At 35.1% G+C, this 10,062-nt stretch overlaps 1 long non-coding RNA gene across 4 annotated transcripts; it reads right to left on the reverse strand.

The window, feature by feature from the left end:
- Positions 1 to 1,848: 1,848 nt before the first annotated feature.
- Positions 1,849 to 7,746, reverse strand: LOC144026212 (uncharacterized). 4 transcript variants are annotated; one of them, XR_013285085.1, is made up of 8 exons: positions 6,249 to 7,746; positions 5,499 to 5,640; positions 5,296 to 5,373; positions 5,152 to 5,222; positions 4,958 to 5,037; positions 4,809 to 4,871; positions 4,173 to 4,352; positions 1,849 to 2,985 (listed from the first exon to the last, which is right to left on the reverse strand). It is a non-coding gene; the product is annotated as an uncharacterized LOC144026212 (long non-coding RNA). The 4 variants fall into 4 exon arrangements; XR_013285086.1 differs by having other exon boundaries at positions 1,850 to 2,985; positions 4,173 to 4,327; XR_013285084.1 differs by having other exon boundaries at positions 1,852 to 2,985; positions 4,173 to 4,327; positions 4,986 to 5,037.
- Between the last annotated feature and the right edge of the window lie 2,316 nt (positions 7,747 to 10,062).

The following is a 10,062-nucleotide window of genomic DNA, read 5'->3' on the forward strand; positions in this document are numbered from 1 at the left end:
CTTATAATGTAATTCTTTTTTGTGTAAAGGCGGGTTGCTGCAGGCAGATGAGATGATGAAAAAAATAAATAAATAAAATTGATTCTCTGAAAATGAAAACCAGTTGGTTGTTAATTATTACATGCAAATGTGTTTTTTTTGTCTTCTGTATTTATAATTGTTCTTTGACCAAGAAAGTATATAGGCCTATAGGTGTATTTTTATTTCTATCCAAATATACGATTATTCACTAGAATTTTCAGTAGGATATCCGAATACCAAAATATTCGATAGCTGCAGCACTAATAATACTAATTTTGAGTTGTGGCACGCCCACACGAGTTATTTTACCACACACCCGTGTCAAAACTAACTTACTGCACACACTGCACCCAACTTCAAATTTTTGCTAACATAATAATAATAATAATAATAACAACAACAACAACAATAATAATAATATATTGTGAATTTTGTTGGATCCAAAAGCAACTTACATAATTATATATTATATGATTGTAATTGTCTGCGATTGGTTGGCAACCAGTCCAGGGTGTCCCCCGCCTACTGCCCAGAGCCAGCTGAGATAGGCGCCAGCAGCCCCCGCGACCCTTGTGAGGAATAAGCGGTCAAGAAAATGGATGGATGGATGGATGATTGTAATTGTCTTATTTTCAAATGTTTAAATATGTTCTTGATTTGAACAAAATATAATTGTTTTGAATAATCTTGATTTCATTTATTACCAAAATAATTGTGATGATTATTTTTTTCCATAATAGAGCAGCCCTAGTGTGATGTGAATATGTGTATCTTGTGCTCATCTTTCCCTTTAATTTTCTATTTCAGGCAGGATGTACTGAAACGAAGATTGAAGCGTGATTTCCCCCAGCTGGTTTTTCACACCCCTTTCGAGCAACACCTCTGAAATGGTTTTTGTAGAGACATTATCAACAACTGACAAACTTTTAGACAGGGTACCTCACTCATCAGATACATCAACTACTGAGTCTACTGACGTAAGCCAAGAAAGTGACACTAACAAATAGCTGGTAAAACATCAGGTTGTAAAATCACAGGGCATACGAGGACACTTTACAGTGCAGGGCTGTAAAATCTATGTAAAATTTGCCAATTTTGTTTGTTTCATTATCAAGATGTTAACTCTCCATTTTAACACTTTTCAAGCAAAAATAAAAATGTCTGTATTCCATTTTCCACCAAAAAAATGCCCAAAACAAAGCTGTTCCATTGAAGTTCCATGGTTTTATTGTGAATGCACCTTTGATTTTTATTTTATTTTTTTTTTATTAATATTTTTTGTGTGTCGGGCATGGGTGGGGGGGTATAAATGACATGCTGTGATGACTTAATCTGATACTTTAATACATATTCTATATGTTATAATAATCTGGGATCTGAATGCATCTATTTCCATCTAGTCCATTTTGCCTTGTTCCAGGTTTGGGGTGCATGGTAGTATTTTTGGCCGATGTATGCTGCTTCTTGTGTACCTTTCATTACGTAGTAGGTTGTGAATTGTTTTCATATATGAAACATAAACATAGCTAAATGTAACATTCGTGTGCTGGTGTCACTTCCAGTTGAAGCGTTTTTTTTTTTTTTTGGCACAAATATAATGATCTAAATTCACATGATTGCACCAAACCACCAATACTTGTTTCTGATGTTAGGTACATGTATTTATAACATCTGGGAATGATTTTCTGTTGCCAAATTTAATGTAAGACGTTTTACAACCAAAAACTGCAGCACAAGATTTTCGTTTTTTGTTATTTACCTATATATGCATTTCTGGCTTCCCAGATAGCAAAATGTGGTTGAATCAACGTTGAAATATAGTTCGGCTTAAGTGTTGAATCTACGTTGAGATCTAACGTTTAAATTATACAGAAAGCGCAAGGTTGATAAAATGTTGAGTCAACGTTTGCTTTCCAACCATATATCACTCAATATCAATGTCCTTTCAACCATAATCTAAATGAGAATCTACATGCATCTTTGGTTGATTTTACATTGAATTCTAACGTTTAAATTAAACAGAAAGCGCAGGGTTGATAAAATGTTGAGTCAACGTTTGCTTTTCAACCATAAATCACACAATATCAATGTCGTTTCAACCATCATCTAAATCAGAATCTACATGTATCTTTGGTTGATTTTACATTGAATTCTAACATTTAAATTATACAGAAAGTGCAAGGTTGATAAAATGTTGAGTCAACGTTTGCTTTGTAACCATATATCACACAATATCAATGTCGTTTCAACTATCATCTAAATCAGAACCTACATGCATTTTTATAGTGAATTAATGTGAGGAATAAATGTTTTAAGTTAATCATCATTTACATTGGAATTTACATCTAAATGTACATTATTATTATTACTATTATCATGCACATTAATATAGAACTACTTTTTTAAACTAACAAAAAATATTGGGCTAGTCCACTAGAAGAAAAAAAGTTACCGTATGTTTTTCACCTAGTGTTTCTGCAGATGTCTTACAACTTACTTGGATGTATTATTAGCTTGTTGATTTCCTTAACCATACTTCCCCATATGTATGAAAATCTTAGGACAGAAAATATGTTTAATATTCAAACATTTATTAGAAATCAAAACACAGTACTTTGTAACTGAATTCTGGGGAGAATGGAGGCAAAGAAAATAACACCCGTTTGGTTTCTGCCTCAAATAATGTTTGTTTTTATTGTATTATTCTTTTTCTTGACAAAGGAATGAAATAAACATGAAATGAACTGTAGGAACATCAGTGTATAAAGCGGTAACCTTTTCACTTTGACTGTACGTCAGTCCATAAAAAGACACACTAAATTTGACTTGCGTTCGCAGTTGCGTCCAAGGCACTAGCATTGCTTGGGATGCCACCGTTACGCTCATGAGCAAAACGCAGCCAATGCTTAACAGTAACACCAAAGTCCTGCTGAGTCAGTGTACGGTCAAGCTGTCGAGCAGCAACTGAAAGACAAGATTACAAAAGAGAAGAGAGTTAGTATCCAATACAATTTATTGTTTTAGAAAAAAAGCTGTTCTGTTGTTACAGTAACTATCAGTAAGTATTAAGTAACACTTTTTTGTTGAATTTGACAATGTTGGTAAATACATGCGATGTCAATATAAAAACCACTGTAGATTTATTTTAGTTAATTAGGACAATTACAGAATGTTGAATGTGCAATGTAACTAGCTACTAGCATGAAAGTGTGTCGTGTATAGTTAGGTACATTGTTTATTTTATTTTCTAGTTTTACGACGACTTAAAGAGGGTAATGGTCAGAGGCCATTGTTCAAATTAATAGCACAAAAGGAAAATGAAGTCTGGTTATTTGGAACGTCGATAACTCGCTGTCTAGCTGGTGAAATTTAGAAGCTTCGGAGCGAGGACAGCATAAAGATGAAAAGGTAAGGGGAGTAGCGGTGAAGAAAAAAAAAAATACTGATTTTTACCGAGCTAAAGAAAATAATGTTGACATAATTTATTAGAAATGATTGACTTGTTTTGATAGCCACTGCTGTTGCAGGCAAACCTCGTGTTCCAATAAAATATTTTGCAAATATATCGAGTTGCGTATGCCTAAGCCAGGTCATGCTGCACCTCCACAAATAATGGTGCGACTAAATCCTGTGCTGTGCGAGCAACCAAAAATGTTACTCGCACCAGTGCTAGTAGTGGAAAAGTTAGTGTAGAGCCCTGGCCTGATGGAGTCCATCTTGACTGCAATATATTAATGAAAAGACAAAGATACATATACTAATTGCTGTTTTTGTGAAGTATCAATGATGTTTTTTTTTGTTTTTTTTTTCATTGATTTCGGAATTGACCATTCTCTAATTAATAGATAAATAATGTCTATGTGGAGCCGCAATTTTTAAAATGTGTCTTTTCTTAGTGGTTTTTTTAAAAGCTTTTTCTGGGAATTTTCAGTCATTCAAAAATATTTTTGGACAATTCAAAACAATTTTTCAGTTATACAAAAATGTTTTCGGAGAGTCAAACCCTTATTACGAGGTTTCGGGTATTGGAAGGATTCTGACTCCATACCCCAGGTGGAGTGATTTTACACAACAAAAGAAAGCAGCTCAGAACATTCTGCTCAAAAACAACTCTGTGTTGTAATAAGTAGTTTACATAGGCGATAACTCACCAAACATACAGTCTTGCATCACTGTCTCCTTGAATGCCTTCTTGCCAATGCAACACTTGTCTTGCTTCCCTGCCCAGTTGTATTCATTTAACAGCCCAGGGCATTTGTCATCACAGTTGCCATCATCCGTCTGATTAGGTTGTCCGAATTGGTGCCTTCAACGACGGCCAGGTGATTAATCTATGAGAGACGACATTATTATTATTATTAATTTAATTTTTGCACTCAACTTTTGTTGATAGAATTCTCCCGATGCCTGAAGATTTTACTTATTATTTTAAGTAAATTACATAACCTTTACTAAATTTTGCAATATTCATATACATCACCCCCTCTCCACCCCCCAGATGACTAACTAAATAACTAAATGACTAAAACTGAAAATAAAAATAATACATTTGTATTTCATTTTTGAATTGTATATTTTTCATCCGTTTTTACTTTCACTTTTAGTAATTTACTTATTTATTTAGTCATTTATTTATTTAGGCATTTATTTATTTTGAATTTTGGCAGTTTTCGTCCTCCATAATTATGCCTTACAAATTGGTAAAAAAAATAAAAAAATAAAATAAAAAAAGTGTGCTAAGATTTATGATGATTTGGTTCTACAACAGTGACCTTTGAAAAACTTACCAACTACGAATACAGTATTTCCCTTTCTTCCGGTTGGTCCCCAAGCACCGCAAAAAGGGTTGCCTGAAACAAACAGAAGACCCTGTTCAACATTTTTTTTCACAATGTGATTGTGTTCTTTCATAATCATAGTAGTTATTATTACTCACAAGTTAAATTAACAATGGGTCTAGGTACCTGTTGTAGAGCTGTAATTGTGTTTGTAGTCTTGAAAAAGTGAGTTGTGCACCTAAACAATATCAACAACACAGCATGTAAGTTTCAAACTTACTGTACAAGTCAGCAATGTGTTACCGCAATAATATCATCACAATCATGTAGTACACTGCGCAGAATCATTTACCTGTCTTGCGCTACTCCTCAGAATGGATTTTGTGGACAGAACATTTTGAAGAAACACTCAGAGCCTGAAACCTGAGCACAACCGATATTCTATTAATTATTATGTTATCTTATATTATGAATTCTGAAAACATACCAACATTACCTTAAAAAAATTTGCACTTTGCCCTCTTCCTCCTTATAGGTAAGACAGACCTCTGCATGTTCTCCTTCCCCATTAAACCTGTGCCAAGTTATATTCTCTGTCACTAATTTCAACATTTGGATGTGGTGAAAGGTAGTTCACCTAAGCTTTCTTCAGATTCTTAGAAATGAATATTTTGAGTGTTTGTTCACTTGTTTACTTACCAAAGAGGTTCACCAAGCTCTGGCCAAGGTACAACATGCCTTCTTAGTTTGAATAAGTAGTAAATTACTAATTAGCCATCTGGTTTCGAAGACGCTGGCACCACCTGTACGCCATGTGACTCGTCAAAACAGCACAAGTAACCTGTACATCAACAGACAACAAATGATATTAAAAGCAACAAAGTACAACATTTACACCTTTGTTTTATTACAGTGTGAAAAAAATTTGTTCATTATAGGCTCAATAATTAGTAATTACTAAAAAAATACTTTTACTTCCCTCAACAAATAAATATCCTGAAGCATGATTCGACTAGATTTCGTGATGAATTAAGTTATATACAGAAGTTAAACAAATTACAGATAAACCTTACATTACTATACAAGTGGACTTAATTTACTTTAAAAACTAAACCTAAAAGAAAACGCTATTCAATGTTCTATCTTCAACTGTTAAACCAGCCTGTTAAAAACGACTGAAAAAAGATACATTCTTCATGTAAACGCTCCTGTAGCGCTTCAGTGCAGTTCGTTAGCTTACTAGCATATCAGCAACATAGCACACAGATAGGCTTGTAGTAACTCATTGTTAAGAGGCCGTCGGAATTAGCAACTTAGCTTCAACGTTTAGGATCATTCGAAACAATTTCTTCACTAAAACCACCTCTAAAGACCAAATATGCTTAGCAACCCAACTGACAATGGACATGGTGATACATATTTGTTTTATTTAATGTAACTTTTACCGACCTGAAACACAGAACGTCGACGTTTGGATTCCCGCTCTTAGCACGGCTGTCGGCAATTTGAAATTCTTCTTCTTCTACGCTGTGTATGACTGTGTGTGTCAGTCTGGTTAGTAGCATGTCCCGCCATCTAGTGGCGTACTGTGGAACAGCGATCCAATAACGTTAGAAAGTACAGTAGATATTTAAATCAACTCGATGAAATTAAAATTGTATGAGATATATAATAGATTTTTAAAACATAACCTGGGAAATGTGTGTAACGCATAAGTCATTCCTCTTTTGTATTTTTTTAATATAATATTATGCACACAATGTACATATCACACAGCACTATAAAAAATACATAATTCAAGCTCTGCATATTTTACAATACAAGCTGAATATTATCCCAGAACAATGTAATATTTGGTGCTAGTGATAATTTGGTACCTTTTTATATGATTATACTCGCAGAGTTGCGTCTCAATAAAATAGCTTCATTACAATATTGCCCCCTAAAAGCTTTACCTCTGAATCAGATTTCCACTAAATGTAAATAATTATCTCTTTCATATGAATATTCAGAGTTGTTTTTATTTTAGAATTGTTAGACTTAAAGTTTATGCGTTGCAGGTTGAAACAAAACTGGTCAGATAAAATGAGATTTTCTCTGATCAGCCAGTGAGTGCACCTAACTAAATATTATGGCATTGAAACTATTAACGGGAAAATTTAGATAACCACAAACGCACGCACGCACACACCAATGTCTGTGAAGTCAATTCAGTAGTTGTGTCAATATGAAGCCATAAAATATCAAATGTAAAACATAGGAAAATTAAATACTTACCCTTGAATCGCTACAAAGAAATGGTGAACGCACGTTCGAAGAACTTCTCTCTGGAAGCTTCATGAAAGTTCGTTCACAGAATTCACACACAAACTTTGATTGTTTGACCAGAAACATATTGAAATGTCTGTGTGATGATGTATTAAAATTCTTCTTAACATCTGTTATGCAAATAAGTATGTGTAAAAAAATGTGTGTAGAAAAAATAAATAAATCTGAAACTGCATTTAAGAGTGGGACAAGACTGGCTATACATATGTGGCCCAGAGTTGTAAATTGATAGCTGGGCCAGATGCGTCACACAGCAACTGGCCCACATCCTGTTTGCCAGAGTCAAGCCAGTGCCACCTTTGCTGCTCCTGGGCCATGTTCGGCCCACATGCCTTATGCCAGTGTCGACTGAATGCCACCTGTGCCGGACTTATGCCGGATGTGGGCACATATTTTTGATGACTGGGCTGAAATGCACAAACTAGAAACTCTAACGTGTACAGTTTATTTGGTGGAAATGCCAGGTGTTTCGAGTACATTCAAATAATTTACAAGTTTTGCAAATACAGTGTTCCCTCGTTTTCCGCTGGGGTTAGGTACCAAAAAATACCCGCAATAAATGAAATCCGCAAAGTAGTTAGCTTTATGTTTTATATTTATTATAAATGTTTAAAGACTCTAACACCCCCCACCCACACACCTGTCCCCAGAATACTTCCCCTCCCCCTCTCCTAGTCAATTTCTCAGCTGAAGGAAAAAAAAAACGAGAAGGGCAAACATAGATTCAACGTTAATTAAACATTGACCTTTCAAACGTTTTAATTCAACCAAAATACAACGTTGATTCAATGTTATCTTTTAAACACAAACTTCAATGTTAACATAATGCTGTTGAATCAATGTTGATTGACCAATCAATCTTCAACCGTAACCAAAAATCATCCATTTTAACCCTAATTCAACGTTGAATAAACATCTTTTGCTATCTGGGTTGTGACAAAATTGGGGCAGGAAAACATTGGGTGAACTTTTAACCCAAAGTTCAGAAGGGTATTATCTATCAAAAAATGCATTGAACAAGTAGTGCCCAGACAGTGGAGCGAAACTCATTTTCTAGGCACTTTTTGAGGGTTCACCCCACGGCCTATTTAAAATCTACGACAAGTCTACTTTTACTTTTGTCAGGCAAATCACAACTGGACATTTCTGGAAGCAAGAACACAGCTTCAAATATGGCTACAGGATTTATTTTTTTTGGGCGGGGGGGGGGGGGGGGGGCCGAATAGATCAATATTGTTACGATATTTAACATGTATTATAATATTGTGGCATGTTATCACACCTTATAAATGTCACTTGTTGATAACCTGACGGAGCTTTCGTCTTTGACATTTAAACAGTTTACTCCCAAATATCGGTCATTCTTTAAGCGGAGCATTTCAACATTCTCACACAGCTTAAATGAAAGAATTGTCATTCATAGTTGAATCGTAAGTCTTACGTGAAGCCAGAAGACACACTGAGAGGAGCAAGCAAGCAGTCAGGGAAGATAAACTTGTCGCAGAGTTCATTGCAGCAACAAAAAACAAAAACAAAAACAAAAAAGGAAAAATCAGGAACCCCCGAGGCGGTCAAGTGGACATCTGCTACAACACAAATAAGAGAGATAAGAGATAAATGCACATTTGGCATTCAATCTCCTATTTTAAGACATTACTGAGACTTACCATGACGGCCTCGTCCGAGTGGTCAAATATGCCAAACAAGCGCTTCAAAACAATTTTTTTTTTATGTATTAAACTTGTAGATGTTGACGCGAAGGAGTCATGGTTGTTGGTAAGTATCCGTCACCTTGTGCTTAAGAAGTGCCCCCACGCACCCTCTATTATTTCGTTCCTGGAGTTACTCATTAAACTAAGGCAATAAGAATAACCAGCAAGCCGGATAACACTAAGGTCTGTGGACTTGTTCACTCTGGACATCATAAAAGTCTTTGCAAACAGCCAATGTCATATATTATACAATATTGTCAAATAATAACTTGGCAAACAAATCTAATTGGGCCGCCTGTTTCATCTTCTGGCCCAGTCAGTAAGATTGTCTTTTGGGGACTTTTGAAATTTGAATACTGCTTTTTTTCCCCCTGTTCTCTGTCCTTTTCTTTCCTTCTTTTTTCCTCTTTTCCTTTCACTTGAAGGAAAAAAAGAAAAGGAAAAAAAGAAATTTGAACATCTACCCCTGTGGATCAATATGGCTCTATAACGCTACCTACTGGTCAAATAACACATGACAGCATTATTACACTTCTTGTTGCCACTCATGACTTGTCCCAACTGTTCATTATTTTGTTGGTGAGCTATTCATAAAAAAACAAAACAAAACAAAACTGTATGCTCATTTTATAACGAAACAACATATACATTTACATTTAAATACCTACATTGCTAGATATTGATATTAGTCATGCCCTCTGGTCATTGACACAGAAATAGCCCTTATATTTGTTTATTTTTGCTGCAAAATATATCCATCCATCCATTTTCTTAACCGTTTACTCCTCACAAGAGTCATGGGGGTGCTGGAGCCTATCCCAGCCGTCTTCGGGCTGGTTGCAAGCGAATTGCAGTCAAAATATTATTATTATTATTATTATTATTATTATTTTTATTTATTTATTTTTTTTATTTTTTTTTTTTATCTGGGACGTTAGATACTATTTTAAAGTGGAAATTATTTTCCTGACAATAACATGTTTCATATATATATATATATATATATATATATATACATACATACATACATACATACATACATTTTCTTGACCGCTTATTCCTCACAAGGGTCGCGGGGGGTGCTGGAGCCTATCTCAGCTGGCTTTGGGCAGTAGGCGGGGGACACCCTGGACTGGTTGCCAACCAATCGCAGGGCACACGGAGACGAACAACCATCCACACTCACAAGTACACCTAGGGACAATTCGGAGCACCCAATTAAC

The sequence above is a fragment of the Festucalex cinctus genome, chromosome 9, assembly GCF_051991245.1.
Source record: "Festucalex cinctus isolate MCC-2025b chromosome 9, RoL_Fcin_1.0, whole genome shotgun sequence".
NCBI classification, from domain to species: domain Eukaryota; kingdom Metazoa; phylum Chordata; class Actinopteri; order Syngnathiformes; family Syngnathidae; genus Festucalex; species Festucalex cinctus.